Source organism: Adiantum capillus-veneris, chromosome 22, assembly GCF_014529385.1.
Source record: "Adiantum capillus-veneris isolate H3 chromosome 22, ASM1452938v2, whole genome shotgun sequence".
NCBI classification, from domain to species: Eukaryota; Viridiplantae; Streptophyta; class Polypodiopsida; order Polypodiales; family Pteridaceae; genus Adiantum; species Adiantum capillus-veneris.
Window position 1 is genome coordinate 113,982,717 of NC_140952.1, and position 14,290 is coordinate 113,997,006.

Below are 14,290 nucleotides of genomic sequence, written 5' to 3' on the forward strand. Positions count from 1 at the left end.
TGGCAACGGCCGCTTGTTGCTTTGTCCGCCAAACACTCCCCCTTCCTTATCCTTGCACGCCCTCGTGCATGATCAGTGCTTTGGCCGTTGATGTGGCTCTAATGAAGCAAGTGTCGCTGAAAAACTTCTTGTTCATAGGACAGCTTCGAGGGCTTCTTGATGCTGTCTGAATTGATTTTCAAATAAGGTGTGTTGGTATACTACGTACCTTGCCTTGAGGTCCTTGAATCCATTTCAAAGAATCTTGTGACGAAGGCCTCTTCAAATGTCTCCAAGTAGTGTGAGGGCAGGTACATTAGCCTGGAGTACATGTCCATCAAGATGTGTCGTGGCGGTGAATCCTGTAGATTCTAGCAGATGCCTCTGTGTCCTTCCAAGAACAGATTCCATGGATGATCGTCACCTTTAGTGTCTTTAAACACCTGGATGCAGGTGACGATCATCCGGGCTATCTTTACTAACATTTGGCATGCCAAATCGGGGACATCCCGCAGCAATGTGACTGTTGAATTCAGTGTGTTGACCATGTAGGCCACCGTAGGGGGTTGCTACGCTGTCAGAACCGGGTAATTTAGCTTGTGCGGCCTTGAACCCTTCCATGTGGTGAAATCTTTCCAAGTGCGTCTTCGAGGGACTGGGGAGAATGTAGGATCTATTTGTATTTGTTGAGAAGCGTTGTGGTAATTTATTAGATCATGTGGCCTTTTGTCCAACCACTTCTGCCTCCACTTGGGGTGGTCATCGACAAGCATCTGAGCTTCTTCCACTGTGAGTGCAATGCCTTCGTAACCCCCTTCTTTGTTTGTGGCAAGGCTGGCCGCATATTTTCTTTCCACAAAATTGCTTCATGGCATAGCAGAGGAAACGGGAGGTACTCATGGCTAAATCCTTCCACCTGCTCTTCTGGTTGTAAGTATGCTAGGGCTGCTGACTCCATTATCTTCTTTTCATAGAGCATGTACTCCTTGTCTAGCCCCTCTGGCATGTCTTGAATGCTCTCATTGAGTTCATCTCTTATATCCAGATCGGGCCCTTCAAATTCCTGCTCCTGTTGCCCTTCGTGTGATGTTCCAGGCAAATCTGGCGCTTGTTGTCCGGGCAGCAGTTGCGGTTGAGTCTGAGCTTTGTCTACTTTGATTTGATGTTGAAAAATCAGATCTTCTTTTTCCTTTAGCAGCGTGTCACCGATCTGCTTCTGATTCTGTAGTTCAGCGCTTGCTTGAGCTAGTCGTTGCTCCATTTCTTTTAACTTTAGCTCATTTGCCGCCGTCTGGGCCACCATCCCTGATACGAGCAGCTGTCTTTGAAGCTTTTCTTGCTCTAGCTCTGGTTTTAGTTTTGCTATAGTGTTCACTGTTGTGGCATCGTTAGATGTGGAGACCAATGCCTCAGCAAGTTCCTCATTCGCCATTAAAGTCGTCAGAGTTCCTTTGACAGTACTGTAGGAACTGCTAAGTCTTTGGAATCTTGCACTCTCGTAGGCAAGCTGCTCCGTTTATTTTTGGACTCTTGCCGTCAGCTCTTGGCACTCCTTCTCTTTGGCGGTCAAGTCTGTCCTGACGTCCACCAAGTCTTTGATCAGTGACTAAGCCTGCTGTCGCTCAAGGTCTCTTTCCTCCGTTGTGCGTTCTAGTTGCGTCCTTAGGCTCTCTAACTCTTCTTGCCCAGATGCTTGCTTTTGTTGGGCTTCCTGTACCTGCCTTTCCTTTTCATTCAGCAACGCATGCTGACACTGGAATTGCCATTCTAATTCCCGTAGAGTTTGCTTGTAATCAAAACCAGCCACTACATGGCAGGCTTTGTGGTATCCGATGGATTTTGTACGTGGTATAAATTCCTTTTGCGAGGTTGAAGGGGGAGGAGTTGGCTATTTTTTGCTCGATGGAGAAGGGGGAGGAGGAGGAGATTTTGGTGATGGAGGAGGCTATTTTCTAGGCGAGGGAGGAGGTGATTTGGGCAAGGGAGGAGGTGGACTTGATTCTTCTCGTACATGTCTCTTCTTGGAAGTCTCTTCCCCTTGTTGCGAAGCAGATGCTTCCGCTTTTCTTTTCTTTAAAATCCTGATTATTCTTTGGCGGGTGAGATCCGCCGCCCGTCGCGCTTCCAGATTCCTCTCTCTTTGGATCTTCTTAAGCTGATCCGCCTGATTTGTCTCATCAGCCGCGTCTTTCTCCTTCGTTCCTTCAGTGGACTGCGAAGAAATGTCCACTTCCGCAGCCTTTTGTTCTGCTTGTAACCTTTGCTTCTCAGCCCGTAGGCGAGTTGCATTTTCTATCCTTTCTTGCCTTTCCCTTTTGAATCTTCTTTTTTGTGCCTGTTGTGTTGCAGCCGCTCGAGCCTATCTGTCTGCCCGTAATTTGGTTCGTCTTTCCTCGACTCTTTTTTGAGCTTCCACATATGCTTTTTGCAGGTCCCACTACGGTACTGCACTTCTCTCCCCTCTTTTTCTCTCGAGCGGCTTTGTTGAATCTTCCTCCTCGCTTTCCTCAAACTCTGAGGGCCCTTTGTCTTTAGAATCTTGAGACTTTCCTTCATCATCTGTCTCCATTTTTTCTTCATCACTCAAACTTTTATTGGTGGCCTTTGCTGAGCGCGATGATGTCGCGCCGGGGGTCATCCTTACGGAGTGAGCAACCAGCTTGGCTTTCTGGATCAGGGCCATTTGAGAGCTGGCAGCTGGTAAATCTTCGATCATTCCCAAAGCGTGGTATGCTATTCTGGTTAGCATCCGCCCTGCGTTCATGTAGCTTTTGTTTTTTGCCGAGCTTTTCAAATTTGCTTCAATCAGATTGTCCAGAATGTAGGAGCCGTAGTCGCAGCGAATGGTTCTATTTTCTGTCATCGCTAGAGCCATGACTACGGCAATGTGCAGGATTGGCTTGATGTAGTGAGGAGGCTTTTGTACTCTGAAATGCTAGGAGATCAATCTCATCGGCAATTCCAGCTCTCCGTATATCATGTCACTGTATTTGTATTTGTTTCCCTTTGCTTTGACAAATTCTTTCTCATTATCCAGTGACTTTGTCTTTGCCAGCAGATCGTGTTGCCCTGGGAGGAAATGGAAAGCTTCGTTGATGATTTCCTTCGTGATCTTTCCTTTCACCTTCGATCCATCCTTATCCGTGAGCATTGCTTGCCCATCATATTGTATCGAGCTCATGAGCTCATGGGCCCTCATGTAATCTATTCCCCATGGCTGTAATCTGAAAAATTGCTCCAAGTGTACAGCTCGCACAGCCTCTATTACCCCCGGCCTTCGGTGGAGGTTCCATATCTCTCGTGGCATAATAGTTGATTTTACCAAGTCACCATCCGTATCCTTAAACTTTGAGATGAATATGTGGGCAGGGATTTGAGCAAGTATTTCATCCGAGATGTGAGCCTTCTCATTTGTGGCGAGCTCCTCCACTTCATATGGTGTTGCTGTCCACTACCTTTCTTTCTTTTGGCGAGGCATTCTGTGTGAAGAGAATCACAAGCTGTCAGGATTTTCCCTTCGCAATCAATCGCATTTAGACTTTTAGTAAAAAACAATTCAAAAGTTAAAACTGATCATAACTTGAACAAATTTCATCCATTTTTGTCCATATTTCACCAGTGAGACTAGGAAGACTAGAGCTGACTGATAAAAATCTGAGCCAGTTCTGGGTCTGAGGTACACCGATCGCGATCGTAGTACAGAGGCCAAAATTAGATTTGATCACATGAGTGGGTTGCTGATTGTTGGAGGGTCATTTTGATCCACTCTGTGTGTCATTTGAACTACTTTTGAGTTTACAGGTCCCATTTCTGGGTTACAAGGGAGTTTTGGACTAGACTCTGACTTTTTATGAGTTTTTGTTGTCCAAATGGCTTGAAACTTGGTTGGTGACTTGAACAAGATGTATACAAGGGATCTGATAGGTTTTTGTCAAAATCTGAAGCTGAGGTACACCGATCGTGATCGTACTTCTGAGCCTTTTTTGGGTGAAAACTAGATGGTCATGAACCCCTATGCCTGCCTAGCCTACTGATGATTTATTTTCAAGTTTGGACTTAAAATGAACAAATTAGAGCAATTTTTCACTGTTTGACCATATTTTACTAAGTCTAACCATATTGGGTTTTCGTGATGAAATTTGGTTGGATCTTGGAGTTAGTTGAAGTTAGTTTTAGAGCTCCCAATGCTTCCATGAGGTTCTACTACCATCAGCCTACTCCATTGTCTGATTTTGACCTTATCAGGCACTTCATACCCTTTCTTAGGAGGTTTTCCAGATTTGTGCATTTTTCAAGCACTTCTTGGATATCCATGTGATGCTTAAACATCCTTAAGTGACCTTTTGTTTTTGGCATTGGCTCGGCTCCAATTCTACCTTTGTATGATCATTCGAGACTGAAATGACTATATATGTACTTGTAGGAGATTCTGAGATCCATCCGAGGTTTTCTACAACTGTTCTGACTCTTAGTTGGACAAGTGTACCTTTCAAACCATCCATCATTATTTTTAGCCGGATTTTGGTATAGTTGTTGGTCAAATTTTTCCTTTTCGGTTGGGTTTGACAAATTTGGCCCATTCCGTGAGAAAAATTTGTGCATTTTCCTTGAACATTCAAGAGTGTGTACATTTAACTGAGTTCCAAGCATGGGCCAAGTCAAAAGTTCCAAAACTTGCATCTGGGGGCACCGATCGCGATCGTACCATGGAGACCAAAATTGATTTTGACACCAGCAGATTGTAGGCGAGGCCGAGGGGAGATGTTTTGCATGTTCTGTCCCAATTTTTGTCAGTGAGGTACACCGATCGCGATTGGTGTACCACCACCAAATTGTGTTTTGACCATATGGCTTTGTTCCTGACCTTGTGGGGAGCTCATTGATGTGTTATGTGCCTGAAAAAAGTTCTGTTTGAATGCCTCTAGGGGCCCTTGACCTCTGTTGACCCGATCCAACTTTGATTTGATTCCTTCGTCCGTTTGTGCAATGATTCGCGCTTGCATGCGTAATAGACTTGATCTTTACTTGATAAGGAACATACCTGTGAAATCTGGTGTGAAATGCTGGCTCCGACCGTCCGTACGGGGTAGAAATGTGGCAGCTCGCTCTAGGTCAAAAAGCTCTCTCCTTCTCTCTCAAAAGGTGAAAATGAACAATGAGCTAGAATTTGGCCTACCTGACCTATATCTTCCCGAGATTTTCGTGACACAGGGCTGATTTTCCTCACCTTTGATCCCGATATAATCCGCATACCACTTGTGGGTCGAACCGTTTGTCATTCCGGCGTCGTATGACCATTTGAAGCGATTTTGGGGAAATGTAGTCATGATCATTAAGGCCGAAATTTGACATCTTCAAATTAGCTTCATATCTTCCATGCTTGATAACCTTATCATGATACTTCGGCGTTTGCTTCCAGAACTTGATTCCGACACTTGTGAGCGAGATTTTTTAATTTTTGATGTTTATTAATGAAAATCAAACAAAATAAATTGAAAATACTTATTAACTGGCAAAAATTAGCCAAAATTATTATACTCACCCCTAAGCATATATTTTCTCTAGAAGCATCCCAATGCTTCGGATTTTGTCATTAGAGCTCATTATTATGCTGGTCGAATGATACAAAAACGCTAAAATTGCCAGGTTTGGATCGAATATGTTCGAAATTAAACTCTAAATAATGAAAAAAAAACACATTATGTACATATATACACGTTGGATCCCTTAATGGCCCTGACTGTTGCTAGATTCATCAATTACTCCCCCCTTCCTTATCTAAGTCGTCCTAGACGAAGGTTTGGTGCATGTGCATGGGTTTTGGAATCTGTGTCTATGCATGGCTGTGTAATGTGGCCCTATTCTGATGTTTGAGACAATGCGTATATGATGTGCCTTCTTCTGATGTTTTCAATGGCTTTTGATGGCGAGGGTAGGTGTTTATGGAACAGAAGAGCTTGAAGTCGAATTGCTCTTTCCTTGATTGTGGGTGTTGTGCTGGCAACTATTTTTGGAACCCATCTGTACGATTCTGCTTTAGTTTTCACAGGTTTCCAGTGCCATTTTGGAGGTTCAGGCTTCTTGTTTTGAAGTTTGGGTTTGCTTTCGAGCTCTGTCGCCGAATCTGTAGTTTTCTCCAGTTTTGGTTGCCATTTCCACTTTGGAGTAGCTTCTGAAGGTCTTTGAGATGATGTTGCTGCCGTCTGGAGTTTGTCCTTAAGTAGCCATATCTTGCTCAGTTTGTTGGTCAGCAAAATTTTCTTTATCCATACTTTCTGAATAACCTTTTGTGTTGTTTTTGGATGATTCACCGGTTGCTTTTTGTCGATGGGGATGCTTGGCCACGAGTGATCTGTTTTGGCGAATGGAGTCATGTACACGTTAGAGTCGTGTGTACCTTAACGCATGCTCTGACCATTCAGTGACTGCATTGTACGTTCTCATCCATGGAACTCCCAAGCATATTGATTCTCTGATTTCTCCGTCTTTCATTACGAAAAATTGATGAGAACAACTATTTCCATCATGATTGATTGGTAAGTTTACTATCCCCAATGTTGGCATTGTTGCACCGTTTGCTGCTTGTAGATCACGTGTGGATTGTACGAGGGGTTCATATGTTAGCATCTTGTAAGTGGAGAAGTTGACCTCATTGATTCTTGCTCTTGTGTCAATCAATGCTCGTTGATATCTATCATGCGGGAGTCTGACATTGATGCAAACATCGATTCCTGTTTCCCATTGCTCATCAGTTTGAAGTATAGACAAAGGAATTTGAGCCGTGTCTGCTGGTTGAGTAAGTCTTTGTTGTTGTAAGGTTTGTTTTCGTTTTAAAATCTTGATTTTGGCCTCCTCCTACACTTGAGCTTTTGTTTCCTTTTCTTTGTTCTTGCACTCCTTCGCAGCGTGTATTTTGACAAGCATCTCTGTGGTGAGTGGTATGTTGTATTTCTTTAGTCTGCAACCACTAATGCAGCTAGGCATTTCCTCTCCCTCTAATGTCGCAAGTTTTATGGCACCGCTAGATGATATGTCATGAATCACATAGGGTCCATTTCTTCGCTTTTTGAGTTTTGGGGAATGTTGTTTCAGGGTATACATTAAGACGTAATCCTCAGTAGAAAATTCCTTGTTGATAACATGTTGATCAAAGAATGATTTCATGTTTCGTTTTTGCGCGTAGATTGATGTAACGACTCTCAATCTAGTTTCATCTAGTTTTTCCAAGACATCTACCTGATTGAATAATTCATGGCCCGTCCATTCTAATTGTTTAGCGACTCAAAGCGGGGGGATAAGAAATTCAAGTGGCGAAATCGCTTGAATTCCATAAACCATGTTGAACGGAGTCGTTCCGATCGACGTTTTGTAAGCTACTCTATATGCCCATAAAGTTGAATGCAACTTTTGATCCCAGTCAGCTCTCGATTCGCCAACAATTTTGGTGAGAATTGTCACCAAAAATTCACAATGTAGTTACTCCATTGAGGTGCCACAGATAATCTGAATAGAGTCACGTGCTCTATTGGATTTTGAAGCGTGCATTTAGCGCAAGATTTGACATGCATATGAACACTATGTCGCATTTTCGGCCAACACACACCCATTCTCATCAATCTCTAATACATCTGTGCATGCCCATTCTGAATCCCCGTTGTTTGTACGTGAGCTTGGTTTAGGTACAATTCCCGTTCACTCGATTCAACACAAAGCCTAAGGATTTGATCCAATCCTTGTTTGTATAGCCTGCCCGCCAACGTTATTAATGATCTGGATGCTGCAATGGTAGATGGTTGTCTTGTCACATTCAATGACCAGATAGTCAGCAAAGGAATTACATCCTCGCTCCATCTTGGAACCATTTCTATGTTGAAAATATATGCATCTGGAAAATCATCATCAACCCGTACAGGGTTTTCTCCATGCATCATTCTAGATAAATTATCCACTATTTGGTGTGTAGTTCCTTTTTTTACTACTACCGTGAAGTAAAACTCAAGCAGTATGATGAACCATCAAACAGTTCTCCCCGTACTGCAAGGTTTGTTTACTAAGTACATCAGTGCTTGGTGATCAATGAAGAATACAAATTTATTGGAAAGTAAGTAGTGTCTAAAATTTTTTACCGCATAGACCATACCCAATCTCTCCTTCTCCATTGTCGTGTAATTATTTTCTGCATTGTTCAGTTGTCTACTAGAGTAACTTATTGGAAAATCCATGTTGTTCTCTCCAGGTTGTGCAAGTATGCATCCTATTGCATATGTTGATGCATCTACGTGGATGTGAAATATCCTTTCCCAATCCGGAGCCTTCAAAATTGGAGCAGAAATTAACCTCTGCTTTAAAGTTTGAAAAGCTTCCTTGCACTCCTCTGTCCACTCAAATTTAGTTATCAGCGAGTAAAGTGGTTTTGCAATTATAGCGTATGAGTAGATAAATCTGCGATAATATCCACAATGGCCCATAAAAGCCTGTACCTCTTTCACCTTTACTGGTCGTGGTAGATCAACAATGACGCTGATCTTCTCCATGTCTGTCGAAATACCGTTTTTGGAAACTATATGTCCCAATATTTTGCCCTGTCTTACCATGAAGACACATTTCTTTGGATTCAGGCAAATCCGATACAGTCTGCATTTTTCGAACACCTTGGTCAAGTGCTCTATGTGCTCCAATCTTACAAGAGAGTGAACACACAGGTCATCCATGTAAATTTCTAAGAACTGTTGATAGCCGTTTTTTGGCTTTCCATAGTGGCCATAGTAAGCTACCTCACCCTATCAAATCACTCAAACACTATGGCTATCCCTACCATTTCACTATATATAGGCGTGTGTGAGTTAGGGAACTTTCCCCATATTTTCTTTAAAACCCTCAGCTAGCTAGTCACTGGGCTAGTTGAGCCAAAAAAAAATAATTAAAAAAAAAATTTATAAGTATATTATGGCCCATTTGTGTGTAAATATTTCATTGTATATAGGGCCTAAATAAAAGGATTTTTCATAATTATTGTGGTATTTATTTAAATATTTCTACCTATGGTGTGTTATTTATGCTATGTACATTGACTCACCATTACCATATTTTTTCTTACCATTTTTCATACTCTTTATTCCATATAGAAATATTTTCATGTAAGCTTCTCTTATATTTGGTGTAACTCCACCCCAACAAACTTCCAAAAAAATTAGTTTTATTTATGTGTATATTTTTTCACTATTGTGATTTTTCCTTTCCTACATCTATTTTGTTTTTGTTTTTTTTTCTAAAAAATTAGAACACCAAAAATATTTATCTTTTTATGGTAGCCTCATAATGAGAGAGATTTCTTTTGACCCCTTTATATTTTTTTCCACTTATATTATTTATATTTGACATGTACATATTTTTTAGACCCCTCAATATTTGATTTTCTTAGTTGTACTATTCACTTATATCATAATCTCAACAATATCTTCAATTATAGACCTACCAAATAAGGTCAAGGGTAGGTGGCATGCATACATGCACTATGGAGGGCTCACTCTTGGAGGTATTCAAAAGAATCATCCAAAGAAGGACCCCACAAGGACCTTGTGCAGTGGAAAAAAATGGTCGGTTTTGCTGAATTTTTAAAGTTCACTTGCTCTCCAAATTTGAAAAGGTGATACAAACAAAAGTTGTAGCTCGTGGGCTGAACTTTTGCCTCAAATTTTTTCATATTTTTTTGAGCTACGAGCTGTGAGCTATGATTTTATTAGTGGACCCCAGTTTTCCCATGCTATGCAGCCACACTCTCTCTTCCACTTTATCATTCTCCTCTTTCACACACACTTCTCCACTCATCATCCCCACCTCTCTCACCACTCCTCTCTGCACCCTACTCACCTTCTCCTCAACCTTGAAGAATAAGAGAAACCATGGTGAACTCATACCTCCCACACACAATTCCATTCCAAAATTGACCACTTAGTCTCATTTTTCCTCCTCCAATTTACCCATATCTATAAAAAAAACCACAAAATTCAGCCTCTTCTCTTAAAAGACAGCATCATGGTGGTTGATTACTCAGCTTCAATTACCTTGTCTCTCAAGGAAGGTCAAGAGTGGAGAAAAAATGTACCGTCAAAGCTAGTGGACCGTCAACAAGCGTCAAAATTGGCCCTACTCAAGACACTTGGAGCATCAACCTTGTAAGAAATCCACCTTTTCTTACCTCTTAAGAGTTTTTCTTCCTTATTTGTATCCTACATGGATACTCCCATTGTAAATATCCAATTCCATTTGTAAATTAATACTAACTCTACTAACACTAACCCACTATGAAAAGTCCTATCACCTCCATTTCTCTCCTCTCTCTTTCCCCACCAACTTCTTGATAATTCCAAGAAAAAGAAATTAGATAAATTGCTGAAAATCTAACCCAACCATGGCTAGAGGAGTAACCCTAGCCTTCAAAATTGCTATAAAAGGAGGGTGTAGCTAGCACAAAAAGGGGGAGCCATAAGCAAGAGCACTATGCTATAGCTTGAGAAGCCAAGCTCAACCTCTCTAGAAGGAGCTCTTGAGTGGAAGCTCATTGTCTTATGCATGTGCATGTGTTGTAATAGGGGATTAGCAAGGGAACTCTATGCCATTGTAAGAGAGAGAGTGATCATTCAATTGAGAGTAGGAAATCTATCATTTCTCCTACTAGTGTAAGCCCAACATTTGCTGAATCAAGGAGGGTGGATTTGGACTAAGCTTGGATACTTTGTCTCCCTTCCAACATGAAGTAATGGACAACAATGATGCGTAAGTGTCTTGGTGTTTTTTGTTAAGTTCTTGATAGCTTGTCTCTGGTGTTGTCATCAATCTAGCCATAAATCCCACATACTGTAAGAGGGCGACAGGGTGGAGAGGACTCCCCTGGCTTTAAGACAGTGATTGGGGTGGCTTTTCTTGTGATGTGTTGTGGTGAAATTTACGCAAGCTATGTTGAACAAATGCTAATATCACTTTGATTTTTCATGACAGATTTGTAAGAAGGTATTAATGCAACAAGCACCCCCTCCCCCTTTCTCTCTCTTTCTGAAATATATAGTTGTGTTTGCTTGATCATTGCCGATACGTTTCAAAGCAGCCCGAGCACTATCTCTCTCTCTCTCTCTCTCTCTCTCTCTCTCTCTCTCTCTCTCTCTCTCTCTCTCTCTCTCTCTCTCTCTCTCTCTCTCGTGTTTTAGTGTGTGAGAGTGTTCCATTAGTGTTAGGGTTAGCCTAAATTCCTTGCTTGTTTGTGGGTTGCTCTAACGATTCTCCTCTTTTGCGTCCTAGTTCGCTCTTAAACTAGGTGGTGTCCCTTATGTAGTTGGGATTTGGCTGTGGGTTCGTTGTTTTGGTTTGTGTTGTGTTGTGCCCCAGCCCCATTGAGCAGCACGGGAGCCTTGAAGGGTGTCTAGAGGTTGCTCTTCTTGTTGCCCGCCCCGGACCGCCTCACTGTCTTAGATATTCTTTAAAAGCATGACCCATCAGCCTTTGAAATGTGGCTGGTGCATTTGTTAAGCCAAAAGCCATTACCCGGAATGCAAAAATACCCCATTCACTTGCGAAAGCCGTTTTGTGTTGATCCTCTGGTTTTATTGCGAGTTGGTTGTAACCCAAAAATCCATCTAAGAAGCTATAAGCCTCTTTGCCTGCCACCCTTTCTATTACATGATCAGTAATGGGTAGGGGATAGTTGTCGCGAATTGTAGCCGCATTTACTTTCTTGAGATTGACGCACACTCTTAACTTTCCGTTTTTCTTCGGGACCACCACAATCGGTGAAACCCAATCAGTGTGCTCAATTTCGTAAATAAACTCTGCCTCCTTAAGTTTATCTATCTCCTCCTTGATCTTTTTCGCAAACGTTTCATTGTAAGTACAGGGACATTGTCTGTTGGGTTTGGCGTCATTCTTAAGGGGTATTGTGTATTGACAGATACTTGGATCCACCCCCTTAAGATCTTTGTATAACCATGCAAACACATCTCTATATTGTTTAAGAGTAGCTATCAGAAGCTTTTCCTCTTCTTCAGTAAGATCCGTGGCAATATATGCAGGTTTTGGATCTTCTCCTGCCCCCCCTAGATCTATTCGTTTGGCTTTTTCAGGACCGTCATACGATGTACCCGGTTTCTTCAATTCTCTCATTGGTTGTTGCACTATGATTTTCCTATCTTGTATGGTATATTTCTTATAATGGGATGGTGCATCCATCTTGTCAGAATTCTTATCCTCATTTGTTTCAAAGTCAGTCGTCCATATGTCTCTGAGGGTTCGCTTGAGCTTTTTGTACTCTGTTTTCCTCTCTATTTTGGTCATTCCGGACTTTGTTTTCCCCCCTTTCTGCGACTTAGCCGTTTTCTTCTCGTGTCTGTTCTTCTTGTTGTTTTTTCGCGGTTTAGTTTTGATAAACCGGCCAGTGAACTCATCTTTGACACAATCCTCAGCTTTGACAAGCTTTAGATATCCCGTTCTGTCATTGACAAGAGGCATCGGATTATGCTTATTCGCCCTTGATTTTCTAGTTCTCTTGGATTTATACTACTCCTGTCGACTAGGTTTTTGGCTATGAAACTCGTAAAACCTGTCCTGTCTCAACCTGTATTTCCTATTCGTCTCTGATGCGCTTGATCTTTCATCATCAGTCTCTATCAGTTGGATTTCATCGTCTAGTGATGGAAGGTCACAGCATAGTGAATCCATGAATTCCTCCTCTGTTCGATTCCTATCGTTCACTACAGATATCTCATCAATTATTCTTTTGCACTCGGTCTCACGTGGAGGTTCTTCTTGTTCCTCGCTCTCCGATCCTTACTCAAGGATGACGCTAGCCATTTGCAACATTACTAGGTCGTATCCTTCTTTGTCTCTATAGCTGTGATCCTTCATGTTGATCTTCGTTATTAGCTCTTCGTGCCTTAGGTAGATTTGGTCGTACCCTCACTTCTCCCAGATCTGCTTGGTAGCAATCGCCACTCCTGCTCCACTGTTTAGGATGACTATCGTTTTTATATCCTGATATTCAACAGGTAGGGTTGTATTCCCCTCCTCACCTTCACAGTAATCTGCGACCTTGTTTATGGGCACTGGTTGGGCTTTGGGTTGACTTTCTCGTTTGTTTTCTTCTCCCGTAGGGTTTGTCGAAAGAGGAATCTTTACTCCTTTGTGCTTTAAATGTTTTCCCATGTCTTCCCATAAGTGTGGTCTGACCCTCAAGAGTTCAGACAGCGTGATTGTGCATGTTATAGGTGTCGACAACATCTCTTGAAGACTTTTTGAGTCAACCCTATGTGGAATAGTTCTCTTCTGGGATGGAACTAATCTTATCTCCGATTGTACCTCATGTTCACCTATAAATGAAGGTAGGGTTTTCAAGGATTGGGCTTTGCTTTCCACCGAAACCTCTGTTCCCGCATCCCCATACAGCGATTGTATATCGACTGGGTAAAATCCGTTATCCAGGTTAATCTCAAGAATTGGAGCAGGCTGTAACGTCGCGCTTCCGTTCTTTCTGTTTCTAATGGTTTCCCATAAGTGTTGGGGCCATTGTTCTTCAACTTCTCGAATTGGCATTATCGTCATTGACTTAGCGTCATCAGTCGTGTTTGGCACCACTCGATGATGCAGTGACAATATCGTTTCAGGCCTGAGTTCGTTTACTTGTTTTGGTTCATCGATTTTTAGTTTTTCTCGCTCTTTGTGAATCAACACTTCTTGTTCTAGGTTCTAACCATCCTAGATTCCATCAACGCATGGGCTGTTTCAATGAGGTGTTTACACATTTCCAAACGCTTCATTTCCACTTCTGGTTGAGGATAAGTTAACCATCTTTGCTCTAAAGTTTGGTTTGTTTTTAACCTTGCTTCGTACGCTTGTAATAGAGCATCTAACGGCTCTAGCACTTTGTCAACCAAGACTGATCTCCCTGAGGACGCTTTCCTCGGCTTGTTGTTATCCTCAGCAGTTCTACTCTCTCTCTCTTGTTTGAGTTGCTCCTTTGTTTCCTGCAATTCATTTTGCATGGCAATTTGGTTGTTCAATCTTCTTGTTTTCATCCTGTCTCGTTTCGCCTTCCAGGATTTTCGCTGGGTTCTCACGGATAAACTGTCCTATTCTGTGGATATCGGCAACTCGACCTTTTCCCCACGGATTCTTTTTTCCTTAAGTCCTTGGCTTGGGTTCTTGTTATCGCATTGATCTAGATCATGGGATCGGTTTTCGATCCACTGCTTGCACTTGGTATTACCCCCACAATATTCATAGTCGCTTTTCCCTTGTTGTTCGGATTTTTTGGGCAATCTTGCAA